This window comes from Pristiophorus japonicus, unplaced genomic scaffold (assembly GCF_044704955.1).
Source record: "Pristiophorus japonicus isolate sPriJap1 unplaced genomic scaffold, sPriJap1.hap1 HAP1_SCAFFOLD_308, whole genome shotgun sequence".
NCBI lineage: Eukaryota > Metazoa > Chordata > Chondrichthyes > Pristiophoridae > Pristiophorus > Pristiophorus japonicus.
The window spans coordinates 557405-570692 of NW_027252868.1; the positions used below are offsets into that span (position 1 = coordinate 557405).

At 46.5% G+C, this 13288-nt stretch overlaps 1 pseudogene; it reads right to left on the reverse strand.

Annotated features, from left to right (window-relative positions):
- LOC139249370 (zinc finger protein 850-like) overlaps positions 1-13288 on the reverse strand; it is a 64328-nt pseudogene that overhangs the window by 22004 nt on the left and 29036 nt on the right.

Genomic DNA, 13288 nt, shown 5'->3' on the forward strand with positions numbered 1-13288 from the left:
CGCACAACAAGATTGCTAATTAATCCTCTCTCATTACACAACACCCAGTCTAGGAAGGCCAGCTCTCGAGTTGATTCCTCGACATATTGGTCTATAAAACCATCCCTTCTACACTCCAGGAAATCGTCCTCCACTGTATTGCTACCAGTTTGGTTAACCCAATCTATATGTGAATTAAAGTCACCCATGATAACTGCTCTACATTTATTGCATGCATCCCTAATTTCCTGTGTGATGCCAACCCCAACCTCACTACTACTGTTTGGTGGTCAGTGCACAACTCCCACTAGCGTTTTCTGCCCTTTGGTGTTCTGCAGCTCAACCCATACAGATTCCACATCATCCAAGCTAATGTCCTTCCTTACTATTTTGTTAATCTCCTCTGTAACTAGCAACGCTGGCCTTACCAGTGATGCTTACATCCCTTGAACGAATAAAAAAATGAATCAGACCCATCTGACCTCTCAAGTGGGTGTAAAAGATTCCATGACGTTATTTCGAAGAAAAAAATATCTCTCTGGTGTCCTGGTCAACATTTATCCCTCAACCAACATCACTAAAACAGAGGCTGTGAAAAGCATTTTATAAATACAAGTCTTCCTTTAACAAAGGAGAAACAGCTTAAAAATGGAACAGTCGATAACAGGACATCAATTAGCCTCCCCATGGAGAAATCAAGGAATCGATTCACTGTATGTAGAAAACAAAGCTAATTTATTTGACAGTTGTTTGACAGAGGGAGCAGAAATGATTTACAAGAATGATTAAGAAACATAGAAAATGAGTGTAGGAGTAGGCCATTCCACACTTCGAGCCTGCACCACCATCCAATAAGATCATGGCTGGTCATTCCCTCAGTACCTGTCTCTGTTTTGTTGCACTAGATACTGGCTGTGTGACCATCACACTAGATCCAGCATTGTGTTCAGTATAACACTTGAGTCTGCCTCTGTTATTATTGGATCAAACACTGTCTTTGTTACTCTCACAGTGGGCCATGCATTTGCTGTTATTACTCTGGATCCTGTCTCCACTCTTATTGTATGGGCCCCTGTCTCTGGAATTGTTACACTAGACCCGGCCTCTGCTATGATTGGAAAATAACCTGTCCCTGTTATTCCAGTTCTAGTGCACGCCTCTATTATTATAACTATAGATCTTGTCTCTGTTGTATTCAATAGAGTATGTTTCTGATATTGTTAAAGTAGACCCGGCTTCTGTTAGTGTGACACTATCACCTCTTTCAGTTATTATTGCAAAAAAACTTTAAATTATTAAAGACTTGTTTCTAGTGTAAAGCTAGGCCTTGTCTTGGTTATTAATACACTCGACCCTGACTCTCTTTATATTACACTCGACCCTGTCTCTGTTTATATTACACTAGACCCTGTCTCTGTTTATATTACACTATACCCTGTCTCTGTTTATATTACACGAGACCCTGTCTCTGTTTATATTACACTAGACCCTGTCTCTGTTTATATTACACTAGACCCTGTCTCTCTGTTTATATTACACTAAGCCCTGTCTCTCTGTTTATATTACACTAGACCCTGTCTCTGTTTATATTACACTAGACCCTGTCTCTCTGTTTATATTACACGAGACCCTGTCTCTGTTTATATTACACTAGATCCTATCTCTGTTTATATTACACGAGACCCTGTCTCTGTTTATATTACACTAAGCCCTGTCTCTCTGTTTATATTACACTAGGCCCTGTCTTAGTTTATTGAACCCCGACCGTGTTTTAGTTATTGCGGCAATAAACAACATCCACAAATATTGGAAGTGGTTGGGGAGGAAACAGTGAAAGTAACAGTCAGAAAATAGAAGACTGGAGACAGAAATAGAGCAAATTTCGTTGGATAGTTGCAAGTGTTTCATTCCTTTCCAAACGAAGGACATAACCAGTGAGAGAATGAGATATTTATTAACCTGACGGCAGCTTCACTTTTACCATCACTGGCAGCAATCATCACACACTGGGGGTAGATCTCAGGAGCTTCTGTGTGATGGTGAGGTGATCACTGGACAATAAAGCTCCGAGACTGGTGGGGGGGCTGCTCATTATCCTCGGTGTGATTTAATCCCCTTTCCCACTGAATGCTGCGGACAGACATAGTCACTTTGGTAACAGAATGGTCAGTGTGACATCACTTTCTAAACAAGAGCACACAAGACAATGGGTTATCAGTAAATGGTAATGGTATTAAACACTCTGCAATTAAAGTTTACATAAATTATTTTCCAGCATTTCATTTCCTTTTATCTGAGGTATTGACTAGCAAACATTAAGAATGATGTGTTTTGTTTACACACACACACAAACATATATATATATATAGCAAAGACTGTGTGCACGCATTTCAGTTGTTCTGCTACACCCGATATAAAAATATTTTTGGGGACTTTAGGACCCTGCGGCAGCCCATCCAGCGGCACTTGCTGGGTCAGGATATAAAGAGACCGCGCGCTGTTCCTCCTCCCACTGCCTGGGGAAATGGGCAGATATTTAAAGGGGCAGGGACTCCCCTTTCTCTGCCTGTTTGTAGTTAAAGGGACAGTCCAATTTATCTTGGGGTGTTGGGGGACTTCACTAACAGAGCTCCCATTAACAGTCGCTCCCTTCTGTACTGTGCAGTGATTGTAAAGCTGTCTATTTCAGTGACTTGAGCCTTTCTAAAATGTCTCACTGTTTTTGATGTTCCAGTGATAAAGGTTTCGGTGAAAGGTGGAATAAAATTTGTTTCAAAATATTCTGTTCCAATCCTCCCTCAACCCCCCAAATTTTAGAACACTCTGCAGTACTGACTGTGAAGTTCCCAAGTTCGATCCTTGATCTGGGCTGTTAGTTGATCTCAGCCAAGGTAGCAGTTCAAGGGTTATAATTGTCCTCAGTACCACTGGGCTAAATATGAGTAAAAATCAGCCAGTGTCCCTGCTCTTCATACCGATCCAGTGACCTCAACCAGGAAGTATGTGGATGTTACTTGAGGACAGGATTTGAGGCTGTGATGCCTACCACAGTGGAAATCCTGCTGGCACTCATTGAGTCGACTGACGGTGAGGCACTCGAGGTTAAGTAATGTCTGTGGAATTGCACACAGCCAGATTCAGCACTTTCTGGAGATAAAAAATCCCAGATGCTGAAAGGAATGTTGATTTTAGACAGTGAGGATGGAGGGAGAATAAGGAGGGGACAGAATGTTCTGTAGAATCTAGAATTGTCTGTTCTGAATTTCTATCCTGTACTTAAAGTAACAATGTTTGTAACCACCATTTCTTTGCAGAGTATTAGAAGGGGAGGATTTGCAGCTGGGAAACTCAATCCAAACATGACGTCAAGATTTGACAGATTCCCAGATTGATCAGGATCACCTTATCATCAGCCTTTGTAAAAACACCAATCACAGCGGGGAGAAACAGGACACATGTGTGTGTGGATACACCTTCAACCAATCGTTCAGCCTGTGAGACTCGTGCACCCACCTGACTCAACACTGTAAATGTGGGGACAGTGGGAATGGATGCTGTTGTACATGGAAAGTGATTCAGTCACTCATCTCACCAATGGATATTCGAGGAGTTAGATAACAGACTTTCACTTGTGAATATATAGCTGGTTTATTGGGCTGTGATGTGTTTACTTATTCATCTTGTTGACTCTAAACCATCGCCAATTATTTGGTGTGATCAGTTTTTATATACATATTTTTTTAAATACATTTGCTGAGTGGATTCAAATATAAATTGAAACCAGGTTTGCAGGCGTGATGCTCCATTCACACATCGAAGGTGAGAGAGATGCTGTGAGGCACACGCTAAGTCCAGTGTCTGAAGGTGATTAACAGACTGGGTTTTGTGTTTAGTTATCCTGGGCGTGTTACTGATACCTTCCCTGGATACCAAAGCTAGGAGAGGCATTCTGGAAGGTATGGGGAACTGGGACTTGTCCCAGAGAGTAACCGAAGATATGAGAACTGAAATAACCTCGAGTTAAAAAGGAGAAAAGGCCCAAAATGGTGCAGTTGGTAACAGGACATAAATTAGTCTCCTCTTATAGTGGAGACATCAAATATCGACACACTCTGTTATTTGAAATATCAAACCATTAAACTCCAGCCCAATTATAGGGGTTATTAAGATCAGCAGAAACAACCCCCAACTGACAGAACGAATAAGATTCAGTCAGGATGCAATTAACAGCAATTACAGTAGAATCCAACTCCTGCAGTCACTTGTGAACTCGTTGATATCTCAGCAGTTGGGATGACCGAGTGAATCCCTTCCCACATATAGAGCAGGTGAATGGTCTCTCCCCGGTGTGACTGTGACGATGCATTTTCAGCTTACAAGGTTGGGTTCAGTTCTGCACCCACTGTGCGCAGATTGAGAATAAAATCAATGAGCTGCTCATTTTCTCTGCTGCATACTGGGCCTTATGTGTTGGCCCAATAGGGTGAGCCCGGGCTGGCCCAATATGGTGAGCCCAGGCTGGCCCAATAGGATGAGCCCGGGCTGGCTCAATAGGGTGAGCCCGGGCTGGCCCAATAGGGTGAGCCTGGGCTGGCCCAATATGGTGAGCCCAGGCTGGACCAATAGGGTAATGTAATAACCAGAACTGTGTGAGTACTCCAGCTGTGTCCTAACTAGTGTTTTACACAGTTCTAGCCATAACCTCCAGAGGGAGGTGGGAGTCTAGAACTTACTGCCTGAAAGAACAGTAGAGGCAGAAACCCTCATCGCATTTACAAAAGTACTTGGATATGCACTGGAAGTGCGTTAACCTACAGGGCTACGGACCAAGAGCTGGAAAGTGTGATTAGGCTGGATAGCTCTTTTTCGGCCCTGGACATGATGGGCCTAATGGCCTCATTCTGTGTTGTAAACTATGATTCCATGTCACCAATCCTCTCCTGTCTGATATAAACCAACCCCATAGTCACTGACACCAATCCCCTCCTGTCTGATATAATGTTGTGAAGGACAGTGGAAGGCCAGAAGATTGGGAAATTTTTAGAAACCAGCAAAGGACGACTAAAAAAAATGATAATGACAGAAGATAGCATATGAGAGCAAACTAGCAAGAAATATAAAAACAGACAGTAAGAGCTTCTACAGGTATATAAAATGGAAACAAGCAGCTAAAGTAAACTTTGGTCCCTTAGCGGATGAGACTGAGCATTAATAACGGGAAACACGAAAATGGCAGCGATTTTGAACAAATATTTTGTATTGGTCTTCATGGTAGAGGACACTAAAAACAGCCCAACAGTTGATAACCAAGGAGCTATTGCGGTGGTGAGGGAGGGTGGGTGGGTGGGTGGGGGGGGGGGACTTAAAACAGTCACTGTCACTAGAGATAAAGTACTCAGCAAACAAATGGGACTAAAGGTAGACAAGTCCCCTGGACCTGATAGCATGCATCCTAGGGTCTTAAAAGAAGTGGCTGCAGAGATAGTGGATAGTGGTTGTAATCTACCAAAATTCCCTGAATTCTGGAGAAGTCCCAGCGGACTGGAAAACTACAAATGTAACACCCCTATTCAAGTAAGGAGGGAGGCAGAGAGCAGGAAACCATAGACCAGTTAGCCTACCATCTCAGTGGGGAAAATACTGGAGTCCAGCATTAAGGAAGTAGTAGCAGGACATTTAGAAAATCATACTGCAGTCAGGCAGTCAGCATGGTTTTATGAAAGGGAAATCATGTTTTGACAAATTTGCTGGAGTTGTTTGAAGATGTAACAAGCAGAGTGGATAAAGGAGAACCAGTTGATGTTGTATATTTGCATTTCCAGAAAGCATTCGAGAAGGTGTCACACAAAAAGTTACTGCACAAGGTAAGAGCTCAAGGGGTTGGGGGCAATATATCAGAATGGATAGAGGATTGGCTACCTAACAGAAAACAGAGTCAGCATAAATGGGTCATTTTTCGGTTGACAAACTGTAACTAGTGGGGTGCCGCAGGGATCAGTGCTGGGGCTTCAACTTTTTACAATTTATATTAATGACTTGGATGAAGGGACTGAGTGTAACATAGTCAAATTTTCTGATGATACAAAGATAGGTGGGAAAGCAAGTTGTGAGGAGGACGCAAAGAATCTACAAAGGGATATAGATAGGCTCAATGAGCGGGCAAAAATCTGGCAGATAGACTATAATGTGGTAAAATGTCAGGTTAGCTCCTTTGGTAGGAAAAATAAAAAAGCAAATTATTATTTAAATGGAGATGATTACAAAATGCTGTAGTGCAGAGGGATCTAGGGGTTCTTGTACATGAAACTCAAAAGATTAGCATGCAGGTAAAGCGAGTAATCAGAAGGCAAATGGAATGCTGGCCTTTATTGCAAGGGGGATAGAGTATGAAAGTAGGGAAGTCCTGCTACACCTGTACAGGGCATTGGTAAGACCACACCTGGAGTACTGCGCACAGTTTTGGTCTGGACTTGTCTCCATTCCCGTGCCAAGGGGATTGCTACACCAGATGGGAGGGGCAACATTTGGGGACACTGATTCCCCACTAATTCCCATTCCCCTTCTTTCTGGTGGATAATGGAGGGGCCACTGTGTGTAATGTGCAAGTCAGTAAGAATTGTCAGCAAGCTCTTTCTAATTGGAGATTTTATTCAGTGGAAACTTTCACACACTATTGTAGATTTTGTACCAAAGATCGTTTAAGATTAAAGTAAAAGTTCATAATTTTATTCCAAACTGAATTTCTGTTGAGAGTCACTGAATTAAGGGGAAAGATAACACAGCATTTCTTAAATGGACACTGCAGCCCCGAGAACACAATCAGCAATATATCCAGAATATTAAAGTCCAGCCCAGTTATAGGGTTATTATCAGCAGCAGAAACAAACCACAACTGTCAGAATGAACATGATTCAGTCGGGATGTGATTAACAGCAGCAATAACAACAGATTTCAACCCCTGCAGTCACTTGTGAACTCGCTGGTGTCTCAGCAGGTGGGATTACCGAGTGAATCGCTTCCCACACTCAGAGCAGGTGAACGGCCTCTCCCCAGTATGAACTCGCTGGTGTCTCAGCAGGGTGGATGATGGAGTGAATGCCTTCCCACACTCAGAGCAGGTGAATGGCCTGTCCCCAGTGTGAACTCGCTGGTGTCCCTGCAGTCACTTGTGAACTCGCTGGTGTCTCAGCAGGTGGGATGACCGAGTGAATCGCTTCCCACACTCAGAGCAGGTGAATGGCCTCTCCCCAGTGTGAACTCGCTGGTGTCTCAGCAGGGTGGATGATGTAGTGAATCCCTTCCCACACTCAGAGCAGGTGAATGGCCTCTCCCCAGTGTGAACTCGCTGGTGTCTCAGCAGGTGGGATGAATGAATGAATTCCTTCCCACACTCAGAGCAGGTGAACGGCCTCTCCCCACTGTGAACTCGCTGGTGTCTCAGCAGGGTGGATGACTGACTGAATCCCTTCCCACACTCAGAGCAGGTGAATGGCCTCTCCCCAGTGTGAACTCGCTGGTGTATCACCAGGTTGGATGAACAAGTGAATCCCTTCTCACACTCAGAGCAGGTGAACGGCCTCTCCCCACTGTGAACTCGCTGGTGTATCAGCAGGGTGGATGACTGACTGAATCCCTTCCCACACTCAGAGCAGGTGAACGGCCTCTCCCCAGTGTGAACTCGCTGGTGTCTCCGCAGGGTAGATGAATCTTTGAATCCCTTCCCACACTCAGAGCAAGTGAATGGCCTCTCCCCAGTCTGAACTCGCTGGTGTGAATGTAGGTGGGATGACTGAGTGAATCCCTTCCCACACTCAGGGCAGGTGAACGGCCTCTCCCCAGTGTGAACTCGCTGTTGTGTCAGCAGGGTGGATGATGTAGTGAATCCCTTCCCACATTCAGAGCAGGTGAATGGCCTCTCCCCAGTGTGAACTCGCTGGTGAGCTACAAGGTTGGATGACCGAATGAATCCCTTCCCACACTCAGAGCAGGTGAATGGCCTCTCCCCGGTGTGAACTCGTTGATGTTTCAGCAGGTCGGATGACTGAGTGAATCCCTTCCCACACTCTGAGCAGGTGAACGGCCTCTCCCCGGTGTGAACTCGCTGGTGAACTACAAGGTTGGATGACTGAGTGAATCCCTTTCCACACTCAGAGCAGGTGAACGGCCTCTCCCCAGTGTGATTGCGTCGATGAATTTCCAGCTCAGATTGTGATCTGAATACCTTCCCACAGTCACCACATTTCCACGGTTTCTCCATGGTGCGGGTGGCCTTGTGACTCTCCAGGTTGGATGATCAGTTGAAGCCTCGCCCACGCACACAACACGTTTACAGTTTCTCCGCGCGGTGAATGGTGCGATGTTTTTTCAGGCTGTGTAACTGGCTAAAGCTCTTTCCACAGGCAGTGCACTGGAACACTCACTCTGGTGTGTGTGTGTGTCTCGGAGCCTTTCCAGTCACACTGATATTTGAAATCTTTTCCCACAGGCGGAACAGGCAAACATTTCTCCTTCCACTTTCAAAGGCCGATGATATTCAGGACCTGATGAATCGATTGACTCCGTCAGATCTTGACGTGATGTTTGGTTTGTGCTTCCTGTCTGAAAATCTCCCCTTCTAATATTCTGTAAAAGGAGATAATAAAACTCATCACTGTCAGTACAAGACAGAAATTCAGAATAGACAATCTAGGGACCAAGTTCCAACAGGAGTTGCTCCTATTTTTTTGGAACAACTAGTTTTTTTTTGAGTATCCTAGAAATCGCAATTCTCCCCATTTAATTTGCTCCAGTTTCAGTCGGTTAGTTCAGTTTTTTTTGCCAAAAGGGGGCGTTACCAGCCACTTACGCCTGTTTTGGCCTTTTAAATAAGTTTAGACAGCGAAAAGTTACTCCAAACTAACTTAGGCCTGAGCAAATGTCCACTTTGATATGCTCAGAAAAACCTTGCGGACACTTTAGCAATCAGGCGCAGGTAGCCAGAGTTAAGGGGAGGGGGAAGCAAAGTTAGAGGATTTTCCAAAGCGTTAAACACTTCACTTTTAAAAATAAAGAACCAGCATCAATAATAAATGATCAATAAATTAATCAATAAATAAAAAAATTTTAAAAATCAATAAATACATTTTTTTAAAGTTCCTACCTCACCTACTGCAGCACCGATGCGTTGGGGAGCACCGGGAGCCCTCCAGCAGCACACGGCCCACACTCAGCCCTGCCTGCCTGATTACATTTTCAAGGGGAAGAGCTCGGGTGTGCTCCGCCGCCGAGGAGGTGGTCCTGTGGGGCCCGCTGCCGAGGAGGTGGTCGGGCGGCCCCATCGTGGAGGAGGTGTTTAGGTGGGCCGGCGAGGAGGCCTTGAGGTAAGAGCAGTGGTGGCGAGGTGAGGCCCGAGGTTGGGCAGCGGCGAGGCGAGGGACGGTGAGGCAGGCAGGCCACTCGGCCCGGGCTCAGCCACTTGGCCAGGGATAGGGTCACCTGGAGCCACGATGCACTGGGAGGACCAGGAACTACTGCGCATGTGCACAGACTCCACTGCGCACGTGCGCAGCTGCCAGCACTTTTTTCAGCGAAGGGCTATAGCTCCGTCCCCCACTGCTTCTGCTGCGCTGCACCCAGTCCAAAGCAGGCCTGATCATCGTGGAGAATCACGAAGTAAGTAGTAGGTGTGCTTTTCCTTCTAGAAAGTCAGCAGACCTCTCGGAGGTGCGCCATTCTACGGGTCGGTCGAAACTTGGCCCCGAGTTTCCATGGAACATACTTTCCTCTCTTGTTCTTCCAAAGCTGTAAATCCCTGTCCCACACATTGTCCCTCCTGCTGTGCTGAAATCCAAAACCATCGCACATTTCTAGACTGTTTCTCCTCCACTCCCAGTTTTCACCACCAATACTGGCTGGGTTCAGAAATACACTCACTGGTTCCCCTCCCTCTCCTCCCCTGAAGGTGCTGACTCTGGCTGGGTTCAGTTATACACTCACTGTTTCCCCTCCCTCTCCTCCCCTGAAGGTGCTGACTCTGGCTGGGTTCAGTTCCACACTCACCAGTTTCTCTCCGAGCCTGACATCAGTAGTGGCGAAGATGTTGGAATCAATTATTAAAGATGTAATCGCAGCGCATTTGGAAAGCAGTGCCAGGATCGGTCCAAGTCAACATGGATTTATGAAAGGGAAATCATGCTTGACAAATCGAGAGTTTTTTGAGGATGGAACTGGTAAAGTGGACAAGGGAGAACCAGTGGATGTGGTGTATTTGGACTTTCAAAAGGCTTTTGACAAGGTCCCACATAAGAAATTGGTGTGCAATATTAAAGCACGTGGTATTGGGGGTAATGTACTGACATGGATAGAGAACTGGTTGGCAGACAGGAAGCAGAGAGTCGGGATAAACGGGTCCTTTTCAGAATGGCAGGCAGTGACGAGTGGTGTGCTGCAGGGCTCAGTGCTGGGACCCCAGCTATTTACAATATACATTAATGATTTAGACGAAGGAATTGAATGTAATATCTCCAAGTTTGCAGATGATAATAAGCTGGGTGGCAGTGCGAGCTGCGAGGAGAATGCTAAGAAGCTGCAGGGTGACTTGGACAGGTTACGTGAGTGGGTAAATGCATGGATAAGTGTGAGGTTATCCACTTTTGTGGCAAAAACAGGAAGGCAGATTATCTGAATGGTGACAGATTAGTAAAAGGGGAGGTACAACGAGACCTGGGTGTCATGGTACATCAGTCATTGAGGTAGGCATACAGGTACAGCAGGCAGTAAAGAAAGCAAATTGCATGCTGGCCTTCATAGCGAGGGGATTTGAGTATAGGAGCAGGGAGGTCTTGCTGCAGTTATACAGGGCCTTGCTGAGACCACACCTTGAGTATTGCGTGCAGTTTTGGTCTCCTAATCTGAGGAAGGACGTGCTTGCTATTGAAGAATTGCAGCGAAGGTTCACCAGACTGATTCCCGGGATGGCAGGACTGACATATGAGGAAAGACTGAATCGGCTCGGCTTATACTCATTGGAATTTAGAAGAATGAGAGGGTTCTCATAGAAACGTATAAAATTCTGACGGCATTGGACAGGTTAGATGCAGGATAAATGTTCCCGATGTTGGGGAAGTCCAGAACCAGGGGTCACAGTCTAAGGATAAGGGGTAAGCCATATAGGACCAAAATGAGGAGAAACATTTTCACCCAGTGAGTTGTGAACCTGTGAAATTCTCTGCCACAGAAAGTTGTTGAGGCCAGTTCATTGGACATATTCAAAAGGGAGTTCAATGTGGCCCTTATGGTTTAAGGGATCAGGGTGTATGGAGAGAAAGCAGGAATGGGGTACTGAAGTTGCATGATCAGCCATGGTCATATTGAATGGTGGTGCAGGCTCGAAGGGCCAAATGGCCTGCTCCTGCACCTATTTTCCATGTTTCTGTGAGTTCTCAGGTGACTGAAGAGTCCAATGTGGGAATTACAGTCTCTGTCACAGGTGAGGTCGAAGGTGGTTGAAGGAACGGGTGGGTGGGGAGCCTGGGTTGCCGTGCGCTCCTTCCGCTGTCAGCGCTTGGCTTCAGCTTGCTCCCGGCGAAGAGTCTCGAGCTGTTCAGCGCCTTCCCGGTTGCTTTCCTTCACTTAGGGTGGTCTTAGGCCAGGAATTCCCAGGTGTCGGCGGGGATGTTGCACTTTTTCAAGGCGGCTTTGAGGGTGTCACTGCCTGTTTAAAGGTGCAGTGTCCCTGTGCCTGTTTAAAGGTGCAGTGTCCCTGTGCCTGTTTAAAGGTGCAGTGTCGCTGTTTAAATTTGCAGTATCCCTGTTTAAATTTGCAGTGTCCCTATGCCTGTTTAAAGGTGCAGTATCCCTGTGCATGTTTAAAGGTGCAGTGTCTCTGTGCATGTTTAAAGGGAGAGGGAGTGAAATTTTGCTACTTTACATCTCGCGATACTGCCCCAGCTCACGAAATGGGGTGCAAGAGAGTTTGCGACTGGGCGCGGTGAGAACAGTGCTTTCCGCTAAAGTTGGCGGGAGTTTTGCAGTGACTCTGCTGCACTCCGTGATGCTGAAGTAATAACCTTGCACAGCGCCCCGGACCAAACATTGTCCCTCGCCCCCTGGTCCTGTGCCTGGCACTGACAACCACAGCTTCAGCAATCGGGGTTCAGTCGGATGTCGGCTGGTGGAGCGCTACTTACAGGCACCGTAGTAATTCCCGCCTCCTGTATGGCTCAGAGTCGTGGACCATGTACAGTAGACAGCTCAAGTCACTGGGGAAATACCACCCACGATGTCTCGCCAGATCCGACAAATCCCCTGGGAGGACAGACTCACCAACATTAGCGTCCTCGTCCAGGCCAACATCCCCAGCATTGAAGCACTGACCACACTCGATCAGCTCCGCTGGGCAGGCCACATAGTTCACATGCCAGACACGGGACTCCCAAAGCAAGCACTCTACTCGGAACTTGCCCACGGCAAACGAGCCAAAGGTGGGCAGGAGAAACGTTACAAGGACACCCTCAAAGCCTCCCTGATAAAGTGTGACATCCCCACTGACACCTGGGAGTCCCTGGCCAAAGACCGCCCGAAGTGGAGGAAGAGCATGCGGGAAGGCGCTGAGCTCCTCAGTCTCGTCGCCGAGAGCATGCAGACGTCAAGTGCAGGCAGCGGAAAGAGCGTACGGCAAACCAGACTCCCCACCCACCCTTTCCTTCAACCACTGTCTGTCCCACCTGTGACAGAGACTGTGGTTCTCGGATTGGACTGTTCAGCCAACTAAAAACTCATGCTCAGAGTGGAAGCAAGTCTTCCTCGATTCCGAGGGACTGCCTATGATGACTTAAGGCGCCAGCATCTGGTTTACTTTTAGTTGGCCAATAATGCTTCTTTCTTAGTTTCACACAGTCTCTGTGCCTGTTTAAAGAGAGAGTCTCTGTGCCCGTTTAAAGGGACAGTTTCTTTGGATTCTCTGATTACTTCAAACAGGTATACGCCACTTTGTGATTTGGAGAACAACAGGCAGTGATGTTAGCAGCAGTGACACCGAACCTCAATGCTCATATCAGCATCTTGGAAAAGATAAGAGGAAGGCTACAAAGTCCAAAAGGACGTCGTTTGAACAGCCAAAGAAGAGCAAGAGGCAATGGGAAATCCTCATAGGGGACTCCATCATCAGGCACACAGACAGCGCCCTGTGTAGAGGTGAGGCTGTGTCAAGAGCAGACTTCTGTTTTCCAGGAGCCAAGATAGCTGATCTCCGGGGTCGTGTGGATGAACGAATGAAAGGTGAGTGTCAGGATTCTGCAGTAGGTTTACATATTGGAACTAATGATATCAT